Source organism: Neofelis nebulosa, chromosome 2 (assembly GCF_028018385.1).
Source record: "Neofelis nebulosa isolate mNeoNeb1 chromosome 2, mNeoNeb1.pri, whole genome shotgun sequence".
NCBI classification, from domain to species: Eukaryota; Metazoa; Chordata; class Mammalia; order Carnivora; family Felidae; genus Neofelis; species Neofelis nebulosa.
Window position 1 is genome coordinate 11828350 of NC_080783.1, and position 23508 is coordinate 11851857.

The window sequence follows — 23508 nt, forward strand, 5'->3', positions numbered from 1 at the left end:
GGTTCGTGAGTTGGAGCCCCACACTGGGCTCTGTGCTGACAGCTCGGAGCCCGGAGCCTGCTTCAGATTCCGGGTCTCCCCCTCTCTCTGCCCCACCCCAGCTGTGCTCTGTCTCTGTCTCTCAAAAAGGAATAAACGTTAAAAAAATACAGAACATTTCCGACACTCGTCAATCTCTGCATGTGCCCTTTTAAGTCACTGCTCCCAACTAAAGAGAACCCACAACCCTGATTTCTGACCGGTGGAGACTCCTTTATTTTCATGCATAAATGGATTCATACTATGTAACCACAGTATGTAACCTTTGTGAGTGGTTTCCTTTGATATTATGTTTGTGATCCACATTGTGTATGTGGTTTTTATTCTACCTGTGCCCCCCAAGTGGAACTTCCCTATTTATAGACAGAGGAACTGAGGCTTAGAGATTTCAAGTAACTTGCCAAGACTACACAGCTGGGTCAGTGGCAGAGTCAGGACTCCATCCCAGGAAGGCCCCTTTCTACTCTGCTCTAGATTTGATGTGTGTGAGTGTTTTCCTCAATCCCAAACCAGACTCTGTAAACCTGAACAATACTATTGCCTTAATCGTGACTTGGAGACAGGATCTGAAGTCTGCCTCTGCCTTGGACAAGACTCAGTGTAAACAGTAACCACTCTTGGGTTACTAAAGGGACCTGGGATTAGGATCTCCTTTGACGAGGTATCATCTTAGCAACGGGCCCAGCCGCAAAGGGCAGCCTTGGTAGTTCACCATCAAGTAATATTATACACAAGAGAACAGTTTGTAACTTCTTACACAAACAGTTTTCCATGCATTTTCTACCTCACTGCACTGGAGGAGCATCAAGGGAGGAAGGAGAGGCTGGGCGTCCACCTGTCATTAGCAGTCACTGGCATATGACACTTTTCTTTTCAACTTGCGTGTAGCTGACACGCGATGTTAGACTAGTTCCAGGTGTACGACCTAGTGATTCGACAGTCCTGTCCATGATGCTGTGCTCACCACAGCGGAGCCCCCCTCTGTCACCATACCACGCTATTACAATACTATCCGTATTATGACTGCCAGTCACTACCAGTGACTATATTCCCTGTGTTGTGCCTTTTAGCCTCATGACGTGTTCATCCCGTAACAGGAAGCCTGTATCTCCCACTCCCTGTCACCCATGTGCCCATCCCCGCCCCCCCCCCCCCCACTCCCCTCTGGCAATCAGCAACTTGTTCTCTGTATTTATGGGTCTGTTTCTGCTTTTGGTCTATTCAGTTACTTTTTAGATTCCACACATAAGTGAAATCATATGTCTTTCTCTGACTTATTTCACTTAGCGTAATGCCCTGTGTAGGTCCATCCATGTTGTCACAAATAGCAAGACCTCAGCCTTTTTTTTTTTTTTATGGCTAACACTCCATTATGTATTTAAATTTAAAAAAAAAATATTTATTCATTTTTGAGGGACAGAGAGACAGAGCGTGAGCAGGGAGAGAGGGAGGGAGACAGAATCCAAAGCGGGCTCCAGGCTCCGTGCTGTCAGCACAGAGCCCGACGCAGGGCTCGAACTCACAGACCACGAAATCATGACCTGAGCTGAAGTCGGACGCTTAACCGACTGAGCCACCCGGGCACCCATAACAGTCCATTATATATTATATCACATCTCCTTTATCCATTCGTCTATCGACGGACACTTGGGTTGTTCATGGAATTTTTGTTTAAACAAATGAATGTGAATTTTAATACTAAAAAACTTTCCTCTTTTTAAGATCTGTCTTAAATCCTTTGAAAATTCCATCACTGTCTCAACACTTTATCATGAGATTTTCATGACACTAACGATGATTTTCAAACACTTTTTCATACATTTAACGATGCTTTAGAATGTTCCAAACTTTCCTTGATCTAAAGTGTTTCTTTGACCAAAATGCCATTTGGTCAGCAGTCTGTAGGTACCTCTGTTTACCCATCCTATCAGCTGATTCTGGAAATTGAGAAGAGGTTGACTATGTCTAAGAATATCCATGTATACTTCAGGACTGTAATCCCCCCCCCCCCCAATTCAAAACCATGTAGGGTTATTCACTGAACAAATATGTACAAACTCTTGGAAAACTAAACACAGGGCTCCCTGAGGGCAGAGGTCTCTCACTTCTGCATTCTCATTGCCTAGCACAGATGAGGGGCCCGACGTGTCTGGTTGGGGTGGCAGAAACCACACGTGGGCCTTGTCTTGAGACACAGGTGGGAGAACACGCTTTACAGCCGACAAAAAGGAACCGAAGGTAGGACTTCCCATCTGTGCGGAAGGAGCGCGTTCTGATAAAAAACGTAGGTACGTGAGCAGGGAGAGGCTAGGAAAAAGATGAAGACCCCTCTGGAAATGAAAACTCCACAGTCTTCTCAGAAGCTCCGGGGCCAGCGTGTCCACTTGGCCTCAGGGGGCGGCTGCCGACAGGACATTTCTGATGGAGATTCCACACCCGTGTGCAGAGGGGGCAGCTGCTGAGCTCGCCCCACCAGGCCTGCATCTCTGCAGGACCCCGCTCTGGGGACCCTCAGGGGCGTCACAGGATTGCCCAGGTCCAGATGGCTCTCTGCTCCAGGCTCTGGACTCCTCAGCCCTTTGTCAGCCCGACCCTCTGGCCTTTCTCTCTTGGGCGGAGGCTCACCAGTCGGGGGACCCACAGGCAGGAAGGGGGCTTCTAGTGGCTTCTTCAGAGCCCGGATACAAGTCCTTCTGCCAACTCCTCATGCTTCTTGATCTTTTTTTTTTTTTTTTAATTTTCATAACTTTTAATTTCATTATTTAAAAAAGGAGAGGACAGGGACGCCTGGGTGGCTCAGTCGGTTAAGAGTCTGACTTCGGCTCAGGTCATGATCTCATCGTTAGTGGGTTCGAGCCCCACCATCGGGCTCTGTGCTGACAGCTTGGAGCCCCGAGCCTGCTTCGGATTCTGTGTCTCCCTCTTTCTCTGCCCCTCCCCCACTCATGCTCTGTGTGTCTCTCAAAAATAAATAAACATTAAAATTTTTTTTTAACAAAGGACAGTAGGTAAAAGAATAAACTATAATAAATTGAGCTTGACAAGATAAAAAACTGCCTCCTCCCGAGACACATAGAGTTCTGGCCCCACTTGCCTGCCACTTGCTATGACATTCACCCTAAAGAGTGGCCGTGGTGTTTTCCCTTCCTGGCTTTCAGCAGCCCCAGCCCTGTGAGCACAGTTACCACCCCACAGCAAACGACTGGCCACTGAAGGCGGAAGTCAGAGTCGGGGTCCCGGCCCTTCAACGGGGCAAATGCAAGATGTCTGGACAAAGCCAGATGGTCTCGGAGACACCACTCACTGGAGAGTCGCCCAGTATGCTGCTGTGGTCCTTAAACACTAGTGAACATCATAAAGGAAAACTGGTTAAAAACACAGATTACGAGATCCCACTGGTAGAGATTCTTGTGCTGGAGCCCAAGAAGCTGCATTTTAATGAGCACCCAAGTGATTCTGTTGCAGGCGGTGTAGCAAATCACTGAGAATTGCCGTGGGAAAAAAAAAGATGCTTCACCAGAGCTGGGCTCACATCCTGACCCTGCCAGGACCTTGGACAAGTCATTCCCCAGGCCCCCCCACACTCCCCAGCCCCTGCTCCCAACCCTCCAGGTGTTGGGCTCATCTGTGCCATGAAGGTGCTGGACTAGACATTTTGCCCCCCTGCACAGAGATGCCATGACTTGTCCGGTTCCCAGTGAGACATCAGACTGGCTGGGCTAAGACGGGAGACTGCATTGGGAGACACCAGCCACCAGCCTTTACTGCCTGCAGCCCGGGTGGCTCACTCTGGAGGATCCCGCCTACCCTGCTGGCCGGCCTGTCGGTGACTTCTGGCATCTGGACACACAACTGGCCGTGCTATGCTCCTTGACAATGTCCTCCAGCTCAGCTGGTCTATCTCGGTGCCCCTCCACTCTGACATTTTAATTTGCAGTAAACTTTTTTATTTTGGAACAGTTTTACATTTGCAGAAAAGTTACAAAGATAATAGAGATGATTCAATTCCCCTAATGTTAACACCTTACATTATGACAGTATAGTTGTCAAAGGTAAGGGATCATTTATAGGGATGGGTGCATTACTACGAACTAAATTGCAGGTTTCACTTGGATTTTTACCAGTTTTCCCACTAATTTCCTTTTTCTGTACTAGGATCCGTTTGGAACATTTAGTTGTCATGTGTCCTTAGCCTCTTCTGGCCTGTGGCAACTTCTCCATCTTTTCTTGCTTCCTATGACCTTGACCATCTTGAGGAACTCCAGCCAGGTAGCCTGTAGAATGTCCCTCAGTTGGGTTTCTCTTATGTTTTTCCTCATGCTTAGACTGAGGTTATGGATCTTAAGAAGAAGTCACAGAGGTCAAGTACTCTTCCCATCCTGTCATATCCGGGGCTCCTGCTATCAACATGACTAGCCACTGGGGGGGCGGGTAACCTTGAGTACTTGGTTAAGTAGTGTTTGCCACGTTCCTCCACCTTTAAACTTGTCTGATGAGTTCCGAGGGAATAAAACTTTGAGTCTCTCCAGGAATGACCAGGATAAAATGGAAGTAGGAGTAGGTACTTCAAGGAGGCTTGGTCACCTGTTGGGGAATGACTGGATAGGGTGGGGGTCGTCCCTGACCTTCACTGGGCCCCAGGCCCCTGGATTCCAGGTGAAGGGGCTCCAACACTGGTGTGAATGTATGAATCACCACGAGGGCTGGAGAGAGTTTCCGATTCTGTAGGCTTGGCATGGAGCCCAGGCCATTGTATTTTTAATGAGCTCCCAGGTGATTCGGACCTATAGTAGCTCTGGGGAACCAATGAGCTACAGCTTAGATTTTTCTTTCAACTAAAAATATCCACCTTGGGTTTGCTTCCAGTTTTTACACTTGCCAGCAGGTGGACCCAGAGGCCTGTGACACGGAGTCCACTGAAGAAAACTAGGGCAAATTCCAGTCAACAAAGCATTCCGCCTCGTAAGCAGAACTGGGGTTATTTTGAAACAGATGGGCTCTACAGAGCCTGCCGCACTGAATATTATGGAACTGTTTATTGTCTAGATGGTCTGGATTATCTGCCAGCATCTAGCAGTTTCTCTGTCACATCAGACTTCTTCAAGAGCAGAGGAGGAGACGGACGAGGCACTCAGAGAGGGTTAGACGTGGTTATGGATGTGGATGCGGAGTCGGATATTTTAACCGGCTCTAAACTCAGAATCTACTCTTGCTACTGTGCTTACTGCTTTGCATCACGGAGGGCTTTTTACTGCAAGGGTCTGTATCCCCCTAACTCCAGGTTAGAAGAAGTAAACAAACACAATCTGTGGGAATAAGACAACCTTGGATGCAGTGATACTAAAAACGACTTATTTTAAAACCTAACCAAAGCGGTAATGTTTCCCGGTCCACACTGTCACCCCAACCCCACTTATACTTGCCCCAGTCTTCTTTCCTTCTGCCCCCTCTCCTTGTACCGCCCCAGCAGAATAGCAGGAGGGAGGAAGTGAGATAAACAAGGGCCATACGACTGTGCCTGATGCAGCGGTTCCGCGCGTGCAGGGCCAGGACTTATAAACGGAGTGTTCTGTGAGTCCTGGAAATCTGCAAAGAACTCCAGCATCCATGGCTCCTCCCTGGAGGATGTTTTCAATTCCTTAGCCCATGACCTCAGACACTTAGCTGCTGTCCTGGCCGGCCCAGGCCCAGAGGGGCCATGAAGGGGTCTTTGAAGCTGGCGGCTTGGTAATTGGTGGTCTGGCTGTCTCTGCGGCTGGACAGTCCCCAGGGGTTGGAGGGATACCGAGAGGGGCTTCCTGGCGGACGAGGCCCTGCCTGAGATGGTGGGCTCCTCACTGCCTGGGCCACCAGCTCCTCCGGCTCCACGGGATAAAATGCCAGGTGCGTAGTCCACCCCCACCCCCACCTCGCGTGCAGGGGGAGGCCCTTCGCTCAGAAACGACAAGCTCCCTAATGCTATTGCTTTTCGCCTGGGCTTTCAAAGCCCCTGTTCACACAGAGGTACAGAGACGCGTCTGTGATGACATTTAGACCTACTTCATTTTTTTCCTCACTCCCTCTCCCTCGAGTTTCAAATCAGAGACAGCTCAAGTTTCAGTTCTGGAAGCAAAGGCCCAAAATAATGTTTTCATTGACTTTTGAAATCACAGCCCATTTAAAATCAGACAATATTTCACTCAGAAACCTCAATCTTCTGAAAACACCGTTTAGCCTTGGGGAATGAAAAAAAAAAAACAAATAAACATCATCCCAAGAAATCACGGGATAAGGAAAAAAATGTGGAGAGCTAATGCGAGAACTTTGGAAAGGGACAAGGGAACTTGGGTTGACAACCTCTGCTGACAGCGACTACTCAGGGGTCAAGTCCAGCTCTCCCTGGACAACCACTGCAGGTAACTGGGTGTGTCAGGAGAAACGAGGAGCCTTGGGAGGCAAGGGGGTTGGGATGGCTGGTCCCCAGGCTCGGTGGCCACAGCAACCCAATGCTTCCATGTCACAGTCCTGCGAGAAACATGGCATAATGAAGCACCAAAGGCTAGATACTGGCCCTAGAACAGGAAGTCCCAAAGTCTGATGTAGAGAAGCTTGGTGAGAGGCAGATTCTAGGCTGTAACTTGGGAGATCCCAGCCCAGTATCTGTGGTGGGACCCAGGAATCTGCATTTCTTTTTCTCAAGCACCGAGAGTGAGTCACCGGCCTCATTATATGAAACTTTCATCACAGCAATGCCAAAATGTATTCTGGGGGTTCGTCTGGCCTTGGCCATGAGCACCTTTATGGCCACTGAGTTTATAGAAGTCGGTCTTTTGTCACATTTTTCATGAGTCAGAGACTCTGGTGGTTTCTTGGGTTGTTTATGCTCAATCCTGGATGATGTGGGCTTTAAAAGTAAGGTATCATTGTAACCTGGCTCTCCAGAGGATTATAACAAATACAATTATGGTATTGCCCCAGAGATTCTGTTAGCCCTAACATTAGTGTAGATGAAACTGGCCCACTGCCCCTCACCCAATCCTCGGAACAGAACGATTCACCTCTGGATCCCTGGTGGCCGGTACATGGTGGGTGTATCACAAATGTTTGGTGCATGGACAAAGAACAACTAATTGTGCCATCAGGGCCGAGCAGAGAGAGGGAGTCAGGGTGACCAGGCCGGAACAATGGGGCCAGAGGACACTGACAGAAATGGAGACACATGGTGCCAGGTAGGGAATTTCAAGGTCTGGGAATCTTGGTTTCTGGCCTTGGCCCCCAACCAGCTCCCAAACCCTAGACATTCATGGATGAGGAACAGGTGAGAGGAGGCTATGCACACACAGGCTTAAGAATACAATGCCGTGTATTTGTTTCTTCTATGAAATTCTTTAGGAATTTCCTCTATGGGTTCCTCTAGGAATTCCTCTAGGAATTCCTTTTCCTGGGCTCTGGGATTCATGATACCTTAGAGAACTTTCAGTAGCTAGAAGCAGGCCAAGATAGGAGATGTATTGGGTACATCTAAGCTGAATGCATCTTAAAGACTCCAAAAATTCAAATTATTTCTGCATTTCAAATATCATAAGCCAGATTAGCGCATAACTACATGTCCAGAGATACTGATATCAGTGCATAATTACAAAACATCCCTGACCTAGGAAACTGTCCCTGAGATTTTTGATGGCCAAGAGAACATCGTGGTTCAATGCTCTCATGAGAGCCGAAAGCTGCCTGGAATCCTTTTCTCGAAGGTGGGATGAGAGGAGGACAAAGTGATGAGAGCCTCTGCGATGGGGTGTGGCATGGCTGGTGTCCAAGGGTCGCAGTCGGCAGGGCCAGGCTGAGGGCATCACAGGGAAGCAACAGCCATGAGGAGCTAAAACAATGTGAGGACAGTGCCGGGTGGTTAAATAAAAAAGGCAGGAGAGAGGAGGTGAGCATACATGAAAGAAGAATGACGCTCTGTTGGATATACGATCACCATGACTTCTGAATGGCCACCACTGGGCTGGGCTCCTCTAGGAGGGCACAGGCACCATGGAAGGGGAGGAGAGCACAAGTGCTGAGCCTTTCTGGGTGGATACACCCCGTTGAGGTGGGCAGCTGAGAGGCCATCGGGGCATCACAAACACACAGGAGCCTTGCTCTCAGAGCCTAACAGCCAAGAAATTCTTCCAGGTGAGTCCACCTGGAGTTGTGCGGGCTGTGGATTTCTGTGACATGATAAACGATCCCACGAGCATGGCGGCCATTTTCAAAACATGCTTCTTTCTGTATTCGATGGTATTTAGCCTAACCCTGAGCCTAACTGCCACTCTTTGCGTGTTCTTTTAGGTTTGATTAACTCACTCTCACCACATTCTGACCTTGTACCCCATCTAAGAGAGTGTGTGGATGTGTGCGTGTGCATGGACACGTGCATGTGGGTGCACATGCACACACGTACACACACACCGAGACTTAAACGTCTCCAATAAACAAACCCTCCCAGCCTCAGGAAGGCCTGGGGGCTTTCTCAGACGGTTTTCATACCATTCAAACAGCCTGCCTCTAACTGCCTCATCCTGACCTAGAACTGTTCAGAAATGACTCTAAAATGGCCTCTTAGCAGAGAAGAGATACTCCATAACAATAAAAAGTGACTTACTCTTACAGGGCTGTTAATAATCTCTAGGAAAATAAAACTTACTTTATGAACATTAAGGGAGACCTTGGGACTAAATTTTTTGAACTTCACTGGCCAAGTTAGGAGTCTAGAATTTGGCTTATCTTGGAAAACAGAGGAGCTAGATGAAGGGGAGGACTATGTTGCTCTCTGAGCCTCTTTGGAAGTATCTTGTGCATGCTGCGGACAGATTAAAAGCTAGTGCTGGAAGGCCTGTCTATGGTTTTAAGAAGGAAGCTCTGAGGAGTCAGTCAAGTGTGGACAGGAGATTCGGGGTGAGATGCATCCAGTCCATAGTAAAAATCATGGGTTTTCAGAGAAGGGATGGGGGTCATTTGGGGTGGTGGTATCCAGTCGGCTCATTTTGGAGATGGGAAACAGAAGTGCAGAGAGGATAAATGGTTTTCCCGTTTTGTGCAGCTACGGGGGCAGAACCAGGAGTCAGGACTCTCGACGGTCTGTTCCTACTACCTGGCTAATTTTTTTTTCCTTAAGTTTATTCATTTTGAGAGCCAGAGCAAGTGTGCATGCACAAGCAGGGGAGGGGCAGAGGGAGAGGGAGAGAATGCCAAGCAGGCTCTGTGCTGTCAGTGCAGAGCCCAAAGTGGGGCTGGATGTCAGGAACTGTGATATCATGACCTGAGCTGAAAGACGTTCAACCGACTGAGCCACCCAGGCGCCCCGTCTTATTTTCTCTCTTAGGCATTTCATCCTGCATAACCTACACCTCCCTAGTCAAACCCGCAGTGGACACTGGTGTTTCACTGAAGTGCCCTTCTGCCACGTGGCTCTGGCAGGGGACAGAGAGAGGGAATGATTTCTGGAGCCAGACAGACCTGATGTTCTTATCTGTGCAGGGCAGAAATCTGCTTCACAGATGTGCTCAGAAATGAATGAATTGAAGAGTTTCACCACCTGGCCCCAAACAATCACAGGTAAGTGGCTCCTGATTATTATACTAATAACCCCTCTTCCAGGCTGCCCCATCCTGGGTATGTCCCCACCATACAGCCAGTTAGTCACACATACCCAGACCCTAGTCATCCGAGACTATTCCTTCTTCCTCACCTGCCCCTCTTGGGCCCCTCACCGAATCCTGTCATTTTAACCCGAACATTTCCCAAACTCCTCCCTTCCTCTCCATCTTCCCCGTCACCAACCCTGTCTGAGCCACCTGCTTCGTGAGCCCGGACTGGCATCTGAGCCTCTAAGTGATCTCCCCACACTGTCTCTGGTCCTCCTACCAGCCATTCCACACACAGTTGAGGGAGAGCTTCTGGAAAGCACGTGCCTCATCAAGTTCATCCTCTGCCTGCCAAGGGTTTCCTTTTATTTAAGTACAAACATCAAAATTTGTACCCAGTCCAGTACACTTGCCCTGTCACCTCCCACTCACCAGTTCCCTCCTCCAACAACCAGCTCAAACACCGTGTCTCCAGGAAATTGTGCCCAACCCCTCTCCCCCGCCACCCCAAACCCTCAGTGAGGGTCCTCTGTCCTAAGCTCTCACAGGAACATGGCCCCTTCCTTCAAAAGCATACCGTGCCCCCATTAGTAAGTGGACAGGACTCATTATTTCAATAATGTGGGTTCTCACTGGGCTTTGAGCTCTGCGGGGTAAGAACAGGGAGAGGTTGTGTTCACATTCTCTCTCCAGGGATGAATAAATAAATGAGCCGATGCACGAATGAGAGAGAGGGAGGGAGGGAGGAGGTAGGGTAGTAACTACTGTCCTCATTTCACAGATGGCCAAACTGAGGCTCCAGAAGGTGTGTGACTTCCTGAGGCCTCAAGAGCCAGCACATAATATAGCCTGGACACGAGGGGCTGGATCTGAGCCCAGTGTTCTCTGTCCTCCATGAGGCACCCACCCATCTCCCTTTAACCGGCACCCACATCTCTCCCTTTAACATCCAACTTTCTCCACTTCAACCAGTGGCTCAGCAAAAAAAAAAAAAAAAAATCAGTGTTTTGTTTTGTTTTGTTTTTCAATGGGGGCTATGAGGGTACAGGAGGGACCATAAATGGTACATGAAAAAAAAAGAAGAAATTGCAAGTTGATATAGTGGATATTTTGAGTTAAAAAAAAAAAGATGACCATGAAAAGGCACAAAATTTGTTGCTATTTAGACCCAACTATAACCACATTTCCAGAATTGTTTCTATGGGTCTGAAGATAGCAGATTAAGGGCAACTGACTTGGCAAAGGGCCTAGACGGGTTTTCAGACACTCTTAGGTTAGAAAAAAATAAGGGCAGTAAAAGCTCCGGTGAGGACACTATACCAACATGACTGATATAAATGGAACATACTTCTATGAGTCATTTGTAGCTTTAAATACTACAGAAAAAAGAATTTATAAAACATGCCCAAACATCCTCCCTTTGATGTGGCGAACCCTTTTAAAACCACATTGTTCAAATTTATGTTAAAATGCAAACCCTTCATGTTTACAATGGCACTCTCGGAGAAATGCAATATAAAAGTACAACTGTTAAATTTCAAAGACAAGACTTATAACCTCAGAACAATAGGGCATTCCCAGCGCAAATTTATGAGCTGTTAAACCTCAAAAGGTTTCTTCAATTAGCAGTGAAGGCTTTTGACATATTTGCAGCCTGATATAGGGGCTGCTCTTTCTATAATTTGGGGTGTATTGCTTTTATCAGAACTTTTCCTTACTTTTATTGACCTCGGCCGACAACCATTGTGCTTCTCTGTGCACAGCGTTTGATCCTGCTAATTATGCTGTGGGGCCAGGACGGCATTTCACGGTTTACCATTGCTCCTGGGGCGCGCTACAAATTATACATAATGCATTGCATTGTAATTGCTGCATTGTGAACTTGGCTCGCCTTTCCAACATAAAATACCGACATCCAAGTAGTTTTATTATAAAAAAACCATAAGGGATTCTTTTGGATTATAAACATCTGAAGACATAACATTCTCATGAATTCCAGCTGGCTATTTTGGACACACAGAGGGCAGGCAAGGCTGAAAAGCAAAGCAAATATACTTCATATTGATGTTTACAGAGGAAAAGGAGAGGCAGTCCTAAAGGCAAGAAGACTGTGCTGAATGCAAAACACAACAGAGGGAGCAGAAGCCGAAGGGCGGACAGAAGTCCAAACTGAGATGCAAATTCCAGCGATGGTCCTAGGCCTCACTGGGCCTCGAGTCCTCATTTTGAAAACAAAGGCACAGAACCAAGTGAGCAAAAAAGTCCCTTCTCCCCAAAGACAGCGGCCTCAGGAGAGCAGTGGCTTGTTTTCTGCATCTAATTCGTCAGGCCAGCCTTCCTACCAGGGGGCTAGGAACCTGAATCTTGTAGTAAACATGAGGCCTCTCTTGGGTGCCCTACTGGTTTGGGGCCTCGGAGAAGAAGATAATGGCTTTTTAAAGGGCGGGGGGCAGAATGAGTGAAGCCACACGTTTTATATATGCAACATGGCCAGCTGGCAAACAAAATTACGAGAACGGTATGGGGGTCAGTGAGGCTTATCGCTGTGGCCTGCACACCCCGGGCCGGAAGTCTGTGCTCCGGACACCCTCCAGTAGGCTGCTTGTGTCTCCAGGCTTGTGGTTTAGAAGCAACGCCTAGGTACCAGGCAACTGCTCCTAATCCTCTTTTCTACCTGCACCCTCCTCCCCTGCCAAAACGAGACAGTAGCCTGATCTATGAGTTCAGACTGGTTTCTTTTCACTTCCTTTCAGGGAGAAGAATGTTCTAGAAGAGCTTAGGTGGAGGTGGCACTCTATCTGAGCACATTCTGCATCAGTGAGGATGCCGTCATCAAAGTTGGGGAGAAGGTGGGGGTGAGGTTGTGGGTCAGGCTCATGCATCTTAGTAATTTACAACAAATTGTCGCTGAGGACACGCTGCTTCCACGCATCACACTGGCTGGGTTTGGAAGCTGATGACTTGGCACCCTCACTTCTCTTGTCTAATGGTGTTTCTGGGGTGCGGGGTGCGGGGGGATGTCTGTGTAAGATCCAGGATGAGCAGACAGCTACAGGCTGTCCCCACAGGCTCTGCCTGGGAGCTATATTTGGGCTGCCCTGACGGGGATGGTGGCCAGTTTTGTGACACCTTCACAGTGTCCCTTGGGCCAAAGGCTTGGGAGGTTTCATCCCTGTTCCAATCCATGCTGCTTTTAGTCTCCAAACAGTCGAGACTTCTGACCAGTCAAGTTGGCCATGCCGGTGAGGGTGGAAAGGGGGACTATTAAAAAAAATTTTTTTTTAATGTTTATTTATTTTTGACAGATAGAGACAGAGCATGAGCGGGGGAGAAGCAAAGAGAGAGGGAGACACAGAATCCGAAGCAGGCTCCAGGCTCTGAGCTCAGCACAGAGCCCGATGTGGGGCTCAAACTCACAGAGTGTGAGATCATGACCTGAGCTGAAGTCGGACGCTCAACCGACTAAGCTACCCAGGCGCCCCTGAAAGGGGGACTATTTTTTTTTTTTTAATTTTTTTTTTTTAATGTTTATTTATTTTTGAGACAGAGAGAGACAGAGCATGAACGGGGGAGGGTCAGAGAGAGAGGGAGACACAGAATCTGAAGCAGGCTCCAGGCTCTGAGCTGTCAGCACAGAGCCCGACGCGGGGCTCGAACTCACGGATCATGACCTGAGCCAAAGTCGGACGCCCAACCGACCGAGCCACCCAGGCGCCCCGAAGGGGGACTATTTTAAACTGAGCCCACTCACGTGATTGCATTCATATTTTCTGTGTTGCTCAGACCTAAAGACAAAATACAGCACCTCAGTCCTGCAGCCAGATGCACTCAGCAGAGCCCACAGGGGGCATGTTTTCAGCTCTTGTTTTCTGTCAGCAATGGCAGAACTTGGCCTATGTGTATGATCTCTTTTCAACTATTTTCTAAATCATATGTAGTTTCCATAAGCATTACCACAACTTCTAACGTGCCAGTATAAAAGGCAACACTTAAGGAGTTTATGTGTAGATCACTGTTGAAAATTCTAAGCCTAACAGATGTTCAGGGCTTCCTTCTTTGTGTAGAAATACATGCATTTCCATGCTTTTCTGCACCAGACAACATTTGACACAGTGTCTTTGCATCCAAGCAACCTCCCTGTTCTGTACCAAACCACCCCCTTTCCTTAAGAGAAAGTTTCTGTTGTCGAGGTGGGACTGGCCTGGTTTCTGCGGGCACCCAGGGGAAATGAGAAAGTGTCAGGAAAATCAAGAAGCGGGTGGCCCCAGGAGGAAGGGGACTTCCGCAAGGGGATGACCACTCTGAGGAAGGCAAGCCAACTGTCAGGGCCTCAAGAGCATCTACTCCCACAAGTTTCCGACACGGTCCTGTCAAAAAGAGTTTCTCTTTATGCCCTTTATCATCTTGGCGTTGCTTAAACCTTGGGAGACCCGACAGGAGCGTGGGTCTAAAAGCTCATGTGTTAGAAATGGAGCTTCTGATTAAAGGGAAGGAATAGCTGGTGGTTTTAAGAACACAATTTCCAGAGTGACCCGGTGGCTCAGTCGGTTGGGCAACCGAGTCTTGATTTGGGCACAGGTCGTGATCCCAGGGTCATGGGCTCTGCACTAAGCATGGAGCCTGCTTGAGTTTCTCTCTCTCCCTCTGCCCCTCTTCCCTGCTTGCTCTTTCTCTCTCTCAAACAAAAATCTTAAAGAAAAAAAAACACTACAATTTCCTTCCCACCACCAAGAGACTTGACTCTGACCCTTCCCTGGGTCACCGCAGTGAATGAGTTGGGGCGACTGGCAGTGCTACGGTCCATATGTGGCCATCAGGCCAGTGGACCTGGGCCTTGTGTGTGCCACAGGAGCACAGCCTGCAGGAGATACGTGGCCTAAAACTGGTAAAGGTCACCCACGTACAAGGCCAGGGACCTTACAGGAGTGAGCTCCAATTATACAACGCCTTCGGCCCCAGACGGGTCGCCGCCCTGCCCTGAGAGATGGGTACTGGACGCTAGAGTGCCCTGGTGCTTGGAAATTCCTATGCAAATCACTTCCAGGGTAAACTCGTATTTATTTTTCAACCAACTGGGAGAATCAAATGACCAGATGTCTCTTTTGTAGATCTTCATTAACGAACAAGAGACCTGACAGAAGTCACCACCTGGATTCTCGGGACTCAAAGGCAGCAACACTTACACGATATTGTGGGGTCAGGTCCTGGTTAAGCTTCACTGCATTCACGCTCTATGCTCAGCACTGTGTCCTGAGACCTGAAATTCCACAGACCGACACTGAAAGGACCCTGTGAGTCAAATGTTAAGTGCAGTAAAATTTGGTGTAAAGGAAATATGCTCTCAAATGTCAGTTCTATTGGGGTGATGATCCACCTAGTTTCATAATCTCTGGTTAACTAGAAAACTCACAACTTCTTCCTCCTACTGCCGACAGCTGACGTTTTATTGTGTGCTTACTACGTGTCGGGTATGGAGTTAAGCATCTGTGACGATGAGGGACAAGGGGGGGGGTTGTGGCTCACCAGTCACAGCCAGGAGAGGACACAGTTAGTGTCCTCATTTCCATCCCTTCTAACCTCCTTTATTTTGGTTTAGAGTTTGTAATTTCTAATTCCAGCAAAGTCTTGGAGGCTGTCTGAAAATTTACTAATTTGTCTCTCCCCTCTTTCCTTAATTAATACAACCGACATTAACTGAAAACATGGACTGTGTGTCAGGCACCATTCTAGATTAAGGAAGAATAAGGTACAGTTTCTTCTCTTGAGAAACTCACGGAAGCCTAAGATGAATAGGGCTATATGGTTTAAATGAGTGCATATATTCACATCCATGAGACCTATGTGCTAAAGCCAATATTAAACGTATGTAAAATTTCTAAAGCTAATGAAGCTACTTAGTTAGACACCCCCCTCGTTTTACAGATCCTGAAACAGGGTTCAGAAAAGCTAAGAAACTTGCCCAAGTCCCTCAGCTAGCCTCCAGTAACTTTGTGGTTGTTGCTGTGGTGGTGGTTGTGAAGATTTTGTTTTTAAGTAATCTCTACAGCCACCGCGGGGCTCAAACTTACAACCCCGAGATCAAGAGTCCCGTGTTCTACCAACTGAGCCAGCCAGGTGCCCTGCCTGCATGAACCCTGGAACTGGAACCCGGCCCTCCTCATTCTCATTGACTACAGACACACCTATGATTCAGCGCATCAAACACTGTATGGGCTCCAACAAGGTTTCCAGCAAGAAGGGTCAATCCAATGGCTCAGGCGGCCATAAGGCATTGCCAGTCTTGCTCACATAGCACATAACTTGACTGTGTTAGAACAGTGGCTTCTCTTTGATGTAGGGCCACAGACATGCAAAACATGCAGTTGGTGGGTGGTTAACCTTCCATCAAAGAGTTCTGTGTTCCTCCGACGGACTGCTCCTCCCACCTGGTTCAACAGTGAGCAAACAGCCCAGCTAATTTCAATCCAAACTTCGGACCTATATTTGGCAGCAAAGTATGTTTAGAACTTTGCAGGGTTGGCCATGCAAGGGTCGGAATCCTAACTATTCAAATTGTTACACCCAGTTGTGCAAAAGGAGCCTTTGACTCTGGCCACTCGTCAAGGCCTGTGATACTGGGTAAGGACGCAAGAGTGTGGCAAGGCTGTGAGTCAGCCTCCCCACCGTCCCCTCAAATCCTCAAGCCTAGCACATGCCAGCAGCCATTCTCCTACCTAGTGGTCAACCTGGACAAAAAGGCTCTCAGGAGGGAGCAGCTGGAAGGGTCAACAGTCAGGATTATGATTTTAGGACAGAAAACTCTACTGGCCTTACAGTTGTTCTAAGGCTCAGACAAATTCTGGAAAGGGATGTGATCTGTGGCAATTATGCCCGTGAATGAAGCAGCTCCATGTTCTTCCCATTTGATTTTCACTCCATAAGACAATAACAATGACAATCACAAGACACCTGGCAGTGTTAAGAATCACCATCTCTAGAACTTTTAGGCTTGTTTACTTATGGTCTAATTTACCACCCTCTCTAAAGAGAAAACAGTTCAACTATAAAACATTAGAAAAGTTCTTGCTGGGGTGCCTGGGCAATTCAGTCAGTTAAGTCTGACTCTTTTTTAAAATATATTTTTTTAATGTTTATTTATTTTTGACAGAGAGAGAGAGAGAGAGAGAGAGAGAGCGCGCTCGCATGAGTGGGGGAGGAGAAGAGAGAGAGGGAGACACAGAATCCGAAGTAGGCTCCAGGCTCTGAGCTGTCAGCACAGAGCCCGACGAGGGGCTCGAACTCACAGACCGTGAGATCATGACCTGAGATCATGACCTCAGCCAAAGTCGGACGCTTAACCGACTGAGCCACCCAGGCGCCCCAAGTCTGATTCTTGATTTTGGCTCATATCATGATCTCACGGTCTTGAGATAGAGCCCCATGTTGGTCTCTGTGCTGACTGTGGAGCCTGCTCAGGAATCTCTCCCTCCCTCTCTCTCTCTCGCTATCCCTCCCCTGCTTGCACATGCGTGCTCTCTAAAAAAATTAAAAAGTAAAAAGTTCTTGGGGCGCCTGGGTGGCTCAGTCGGTTGAGCTTCTGACTTCGGCTCAGGTCATGATCTCATGGTTCGTGGGTTCGAGCCCCGCGTCAGGCTCTGTGCTGACAGCTCAGAGCCTGGAGCTTGTTTTAGATTCTGTGTCTCCCTCTCTCTCTGACCCTCCCCCACTCATGCTCTGTCTCTCTCTGTCTCAAAAATAAATAAACATTAAAAAAAATTAAAAAATAAATAAATAAAATAAATAAAAAGTTCTTGCTGAACAGGACTGGGCAGGGAAGAAAGAGTAAACGGGAGAGGAAACATCTAGCAACTGCTTTGGGAAATAATCCCAAAGCCATGGAGCTTTAAATAAATAAATACCAACCTTCCAATGGGGATAGTTTTGGGTAAATGGCAAAGCACATGAGGAAGCTGAGTAGAAAAGGGCATATGAAAGTTCCACCTTCCTGACTTCCTTACACAACGAGGCCAGACGTTTCCCCTCAGGCACCCACTTCTTGGTCACCAACATCTCCAACACAACAAAACACCTCAACATTTTCTTGAGTAATTATATTCTTAAGTTGATGTCAGGCAAATCTTGTTCTTTCTCTGGGGAGAATATGCTTTGGGATTCTTGCCACAAATGAAAATGCCCTTGATGAGTTTAGGAACAGCTCCCTTAGGAACCATATAGATCTAGGGGCTCCTGGGTGGCTCAGTTGGTTGATCGTCTGGCTCTTGATATCAGCGCAGGTCTTAATTTCAGGGTTGTGAGTGCAAGCCCCCTGTCGGACTCCACGTTGAACGTGGAGCCTACTTTAAAAAAACACGAAAAAAAAGAACAATGCAGATATATCCATACATGCAAAAAGGCAATACTGAAAGTGAACGAGGGGTGCCTGGGTGGCTCAGTTGGTTAAGAGTCTGACTTCGAGTCGGGTCATGATCTCACAGTTTGTGGGTTCAAGACCTGTGTCAGGCTCTGGGCTGACAGCTCAGAGCCTGGAGCCTGCTTCGGGTTCTGTGTCTCCCTCTCTCTTTCTCTGCCCCTCCTTCACTCATGCTCTGTCTCTGTCTCTCAAAATGAATAAATGTAAAAAAAATTAAAACGAAAAAAAAAAAAGGAAGGTGAACGAGAGTCCCTGGGTTGAAGTTCAGGGAGGAACCACCATGAGGAAGGACAGTGCCAGAGGGCAAAATATAAACTCAAGAAGGGTTCTACATCTGCTTATTCTGAAGTCCAGGCCCACCAAGAGATTTGAAAAGAAATACAGAAAAATACCATAGCAGTGGAGAAACTGAACGTTTATGTGCTCAATCTTTATGCTCTAGGCTTCCTTCCCCACTGTAGGCGTTAGTTTATAAACAGAAGGGTTGTCTTTTGAATACACAAGGTCACGTGTGCATGTACATACAATCCAACCAAAAAATGAGTAATAAAAAGCAAAGACATTTCAAATATACGTCACCAAAGGGACCCCAAGGAGCAAGAGACAGACCTCTGGACTCCAGGGACGAGTCTGTTCTGGTCAATGTGGTGTTGCTAGTCCAGGTGGCCAAGGAGTATTTGCTGAATGACAGAATCCCGAAGGATTTTCATGGATGGAGGGCAAGTTCCAGCATTTCTGCCCCGAGCCGGAAACTCAGCCCATCAAGCAGCATTGCAAGTTTTTTGAATTTAGCCCAAGAGTGGCCTGGAGGCCTCTTAAAGAGGTCCATCACAGCCTCTGGAGGCCCTGGGGCTCCATGAGGAGCAAGGACTCCCAGTGCCCACCCACATAAGTGTGGACCCCCTTTTCTAGGGTGAAATCAGATCTGAGGAAGAAAAAAAAGGGCTTTTTAGACAGTCCTAGTATCTCCCCTCCTCATTTAGTCCCTTTGTATTTCTTTCTTTCATCAGGAGGGGGCGCTCTCTCTCTCTAGCTTTCCACCATGTTCAGTAGGTCACTTGCTACCAAACCCTAGAGCTTTGAAGAAAGATGAAGATTCATCTTCGGATGAAACAAAGTCACACAGTTGTATGTCTTAATGCATCTGAAATGATACAGGGTGAGGCTTCCAAAAGTAAAAGCCCACAAAGGTCCTCAGATATCCCCGCATGACTGACAGGACATCCCTGTTCTCACAGAGCTTACCGTCTGGTGCGGTCAGAGGCACACATCAACAGCCGCCATCTCCTTGTGAAATATCTAAGAAAAGAACTCCTCTGAACCTCAATCTCCTCGTGAAAAAATAACCGACCCAGACCCAGAAACCACGGCCTTCAGGGCAGTTTTGAGGATGAAATTCAAAACAAAAAAGATGGGAAAGTATTTCGCAAGCTCGAACTGATGAGAAGTAAAAAGTTTTAACTTCTTAGATCTTGGTACCTCCAGGTGGTAAATGTCTCTTACTGTGTCTGCTGCCGCACCTGCTACCTACAAAGACTCAGTGCTCAGAACAGACAAATCTCTACCAAACCCTAAAAATAAGGCTTCTGCAGGTGTCCTTCTGCAGCCAACAGATGTTCCTGAGGGACAGACACACATAAACCAGGATGCTTCATGCACAGACAAATCTTGGTTCATATCACGACGCTCCGAAGAGTCAGAGGTTTAAACAAACAAAATCTTACTTTGGGAAAAGAAATGAAACCATTTTTCAACTAGCTTCAGTCCTAAGCAGATACCACCATTTATTTGCCCTAGGAATGAGAAGCCATGGACTGCTCCTAAATTCAATTGTACGTCTCTCTTTTGCAGACATTTTATTAAACACCTAAAGCCTCCCAGCCGGCAATGCTAGTAGGTAAAAGGGGAAAATGAACTCAGTTTTGGAAACAAAGGATCACATGACATAGTTTGGAAATCTATCCTTGGAGGCAATCTGGTTCTATTATTTGTCCTGCTTTTTTCCTCTATTCTTTTTTGTGGGCACCCTTCTGGGGAGCAGTGTGGGAGAGGGCTGGGGTGGGAAATGGCCAGGTTAAAAGCAGCCCAGGCACTGAAGAAGGATAACATTTAGAAATCTCTGCGAAGAGAAAACTGGCTGCTTCGAATGTGTTAGACTAGACCCTCCTTCTGGCTGCAGGGCTCCCTCTGGGTCTCACCGCAGGATGTGTGTTAAGATGATGTGCAGCGTGTTTAAATAAAACAAGAAAACAAACCAAGAAAAATTTAGCCTTATGAAGAAGGAAAATCGCCTAAAAATACTTTACTACGACTTCAAACATGAAATCACATTTACAAAATAACATTTTAATGACTTAGGCGTAAATGACTCAGGAACATATGGATTAAATTTCCTTCAAAATGCATATGGCTTGAACAATTAGGGGGACTTGCTTGGCAAAAATTAGCTTGGTTTGTAGAGCACAGCTCTGGAAAAAGGAAAAAAAAAAAAAAGAAGTGTGTCAAACGGCACTCACTGTAGCGTCCCTTTCTGGTGCTTTCTTTGGTGACTGAGTCAATTGGCTACAACAGCCATTACCTAACAAACTTGGAACAACTTTCTTGGAAATGGTTTAACTCTTTTTCCCTATTTAGGCAAAGTATTCAATAAGTTTATAATAAATGACTCTCCTTCACCCCCAATACTGCATCAAAAATAAAGGCCCACTTCTGCAAAAAAATGTTGAGCTGTCTTAGGCCCAGAGCAAATGGCTGCTGGATCTTTTCGATAATAGGGATTTAACATTTTGGGATGTTAAAACAGGGATGTTTTTATTTTGTTTTAGTCTATTTGGAGTAAAGACAGTACCTTTCCCCCCCCCCAAAATTAACGATGTAAATTTTAGGCAAAGCCCACAATAATCAGGTTCTGTTTTACTTGCCCAACCTTTTTTGTTTTTTCACTCAACTTCACGTGCGAATACTACCACCGTCTCTGTAAAACACCTTAGCATTCATAGTGTTTACTGGTTCCAAAATGTACCCTCAAATACCATCTCATTCTATCCTAGGGGGCAGTCATGATGAGCATTCAAAATATTTTTTTTTAAGATTCAAACAATTTTTTTTTACTCTTTATTGAGATTGAGAGAGAGAGAGAGAGAGAGAGAGAGCGAGCAGGGAGAGGCAGAGAGAGAGGGAAACCCAAGCAGGCTCCATGCTGTCAGTGCAGAGCCTGATGCAGGGCTTGAGCTCACGACCCATGAGATCATGACCTGAGCCAAGATCAAGAGTCGAATGCTTAACCAACTGAGCCACCCAGGCGCCCCTCAACCTATTTTTTCGGTAAAGAAACTGAGAGCTGAGGTTCAGATCAAGGTCATAAAGCACCAACCAGCCATTATGCAAACATCAGATTTCTTATCTTGAAATCTTTTATTATTCATTTTTAGTAATATTTGGTAGTGGCACTCTCTAGAATGCCTAGTCCCTTTAGAATACTAGAATCTCTATTCTTCAAGGACTGGAACAAATGCCACACCTTTCAAGATATGACCCTTGAACACCCAGTCTCTAAGTGTGATGGTCTTTTTTTATTGTGTCAACTGGGCTCATCTATGGTCTCCAGTTACGAAACCAAACACGAATGGGGGTGTTGTTGTAAAGGTATTCAGTAGATATGACTAAAGTCCATAATCTTTTGACTTTTAAGGGAGATGATTCTAGATAATCGGGGTGGGCCTAATTCAGACAGGCCCCAAAGACCAGAGCTGAAGTTTCCCTGAAAAAGAAGGCATTTTCACCTTCTTTTAGCTTTAGCACGTGCCCGAGAGTTTGCAGCTTTAGCACGTGCCCGAGAGTTTCAGCCCACCCGTCCTGCAGGCCTGCCTACAGATTTCAGACTGGTCTGTGCAGCACCCTCAGGTGCATGAGCCAATTCCTTGCACTGAATCTCCTAATATATGTCTCCCACTGGTAGTTTCTCTGGTTGACCTTGACTAATTCCCCAGGTAATTCTCCTTCTCTGTTCCTATCATTTATATAATTATCAAAACCATTTGTACTGTAAGTTCTTTGTAGTCAGGCCCACATCTCAGACATCTCTGTAAGCCACAGCACTTAAGTCTTACATATGAATAAATATTCCCTGGAAGAATTAGATTATGTAATGCAAGAGCAGAAGGGACAGTGCTTCATCCTCCTGTGAAATAAGTAAACCTGATTCCAAAATGCTCATGGGGAAACAGGACAAGCCAAGGAGAGTCATAGCCTTACAGGTGATTTCACCAAGGAGACTGTTTCTGTCACCTACCAACAGGTTACCAGTTTCTGCTCACTGGGCACGACAATCTTATGGGTGCAGGACATTTAAGATTCCTGAGCCCAAAGCACTAAATGATGATCACAACCTTTCTACTCACCCCATCAATGCAACAACTAAAAAGCTCTCACACATTTCCCAATGACCCCCCTGCAGGGGGCATACTGTGCCTTTCAAAAATTACCTCCGTAGCATTAAAACAATGAACATTTATCAAAATACAGAGTAAAAAATTATGCTAAGAATAGCTTCTTCTAAAACAAATGGCAGTTATGGATCAGAAAAATGAAAGATACTAACAGGTTATCATGAATGCCAAAAAGTAATCACATTCAGAAAGTCAGAGGCAGGATACGATTTCTTAACTTTCGGTACTTTATCCAGGCTAAGGATATAAATTATTTTTTATTAATTCAGCAAGTTCTTAGGAGCCCTTCTGTAAGCCAGGAAGTATTTGTTATGAGCTCATGAGAAAACAGCTAGGAAGACCTTCATGGAGCACATAGGGTATATCGTTGGGATGTTAAAATATTAGTTATGTGGCGTGCACAGAATTCATTCTCGGGGACCTGGGGGCCTCACAAAGAGCTAATCTACCTTCTTTTTTTTTTTTTTTTTTTTTTTTTTTTTTTTTTTAATTTATTTTTGGGACAGAGAGAGACAGAGCATGAACAGGGGAGGGGCAGAGAGAGAGGGAGACACAGAATCGGAAACAGGCTCCAGGCTCCGAGCCATCAGCCCAGAGCCTGACGCGGGGCTCGAACTCACGGACCGCGAGATCATGACCTGGCTGAAGTCGGACGCTTAACCGACTGCGCCACCCAGGCGCCCCTAATCTACCTTCTACATCACCTTCTCAAAGTGATTTGTAGACCGACCTCAGAGCATCACCCGGGAACTTGTTAGGAACGCAAAAATTCTCGGACCCCATCCCAAACCTGCTGATTCAGGAACTCTGGGGATGGGGCATCCATCCTGCTTGGCACGTTATCAGAGTCACCTGCAGAGCTTGATGGAACAGACTGCCAGGCCTCACCCTGGTGTTTCTGGTTCAGCAGGTCTGGGGGGACGTCCAAGAATCTGTATTTCTAACAAGTTCCCAGGACCCGCTTTGAGAAACTATGCTCTACATCTGCCCTAGTATGATGGCC

At 46.8% G+C, this 23508-nt stretch overlaps 1 protein-coding gene, 1 long non-coding RNA gene and 1 other non-coding gene across 6 annotated transcripts in view; 2 read left to right on the forward strand and 1 right to left on the reverse strand.

Annotated features, from left to right (window-relative positions):
- The window catches only part of RHBDD1 (rhomboid domain containing 1), a 175175-nt gene that overhangs the window by 47043 nt on the left and 104624 nt on the right, over nt 1–23508 (reverse strand). The gene's annotated exons all lie outside the window — the stretch shown is intronic.
- LOC131497025 (uncharacterized) lies at nt 8839–10617 on the forward strand. Its single transcript, XR_009254722.1, has 3 exons — nt 8839–8958; nt 9541–9618; nt 10429–10617. It is a non-coding gene; the product is annotated as an uncharacterized LOC131497025 (long non-coding RNA).
- On the forward strand, nt 17197–17281 carry TRNAR-UCG (transfer RNA arginine (anticodon UCG)). The gene has a single exon. It is a non-coding gene; the product is annotated as a tRNA-Arg (tRNA).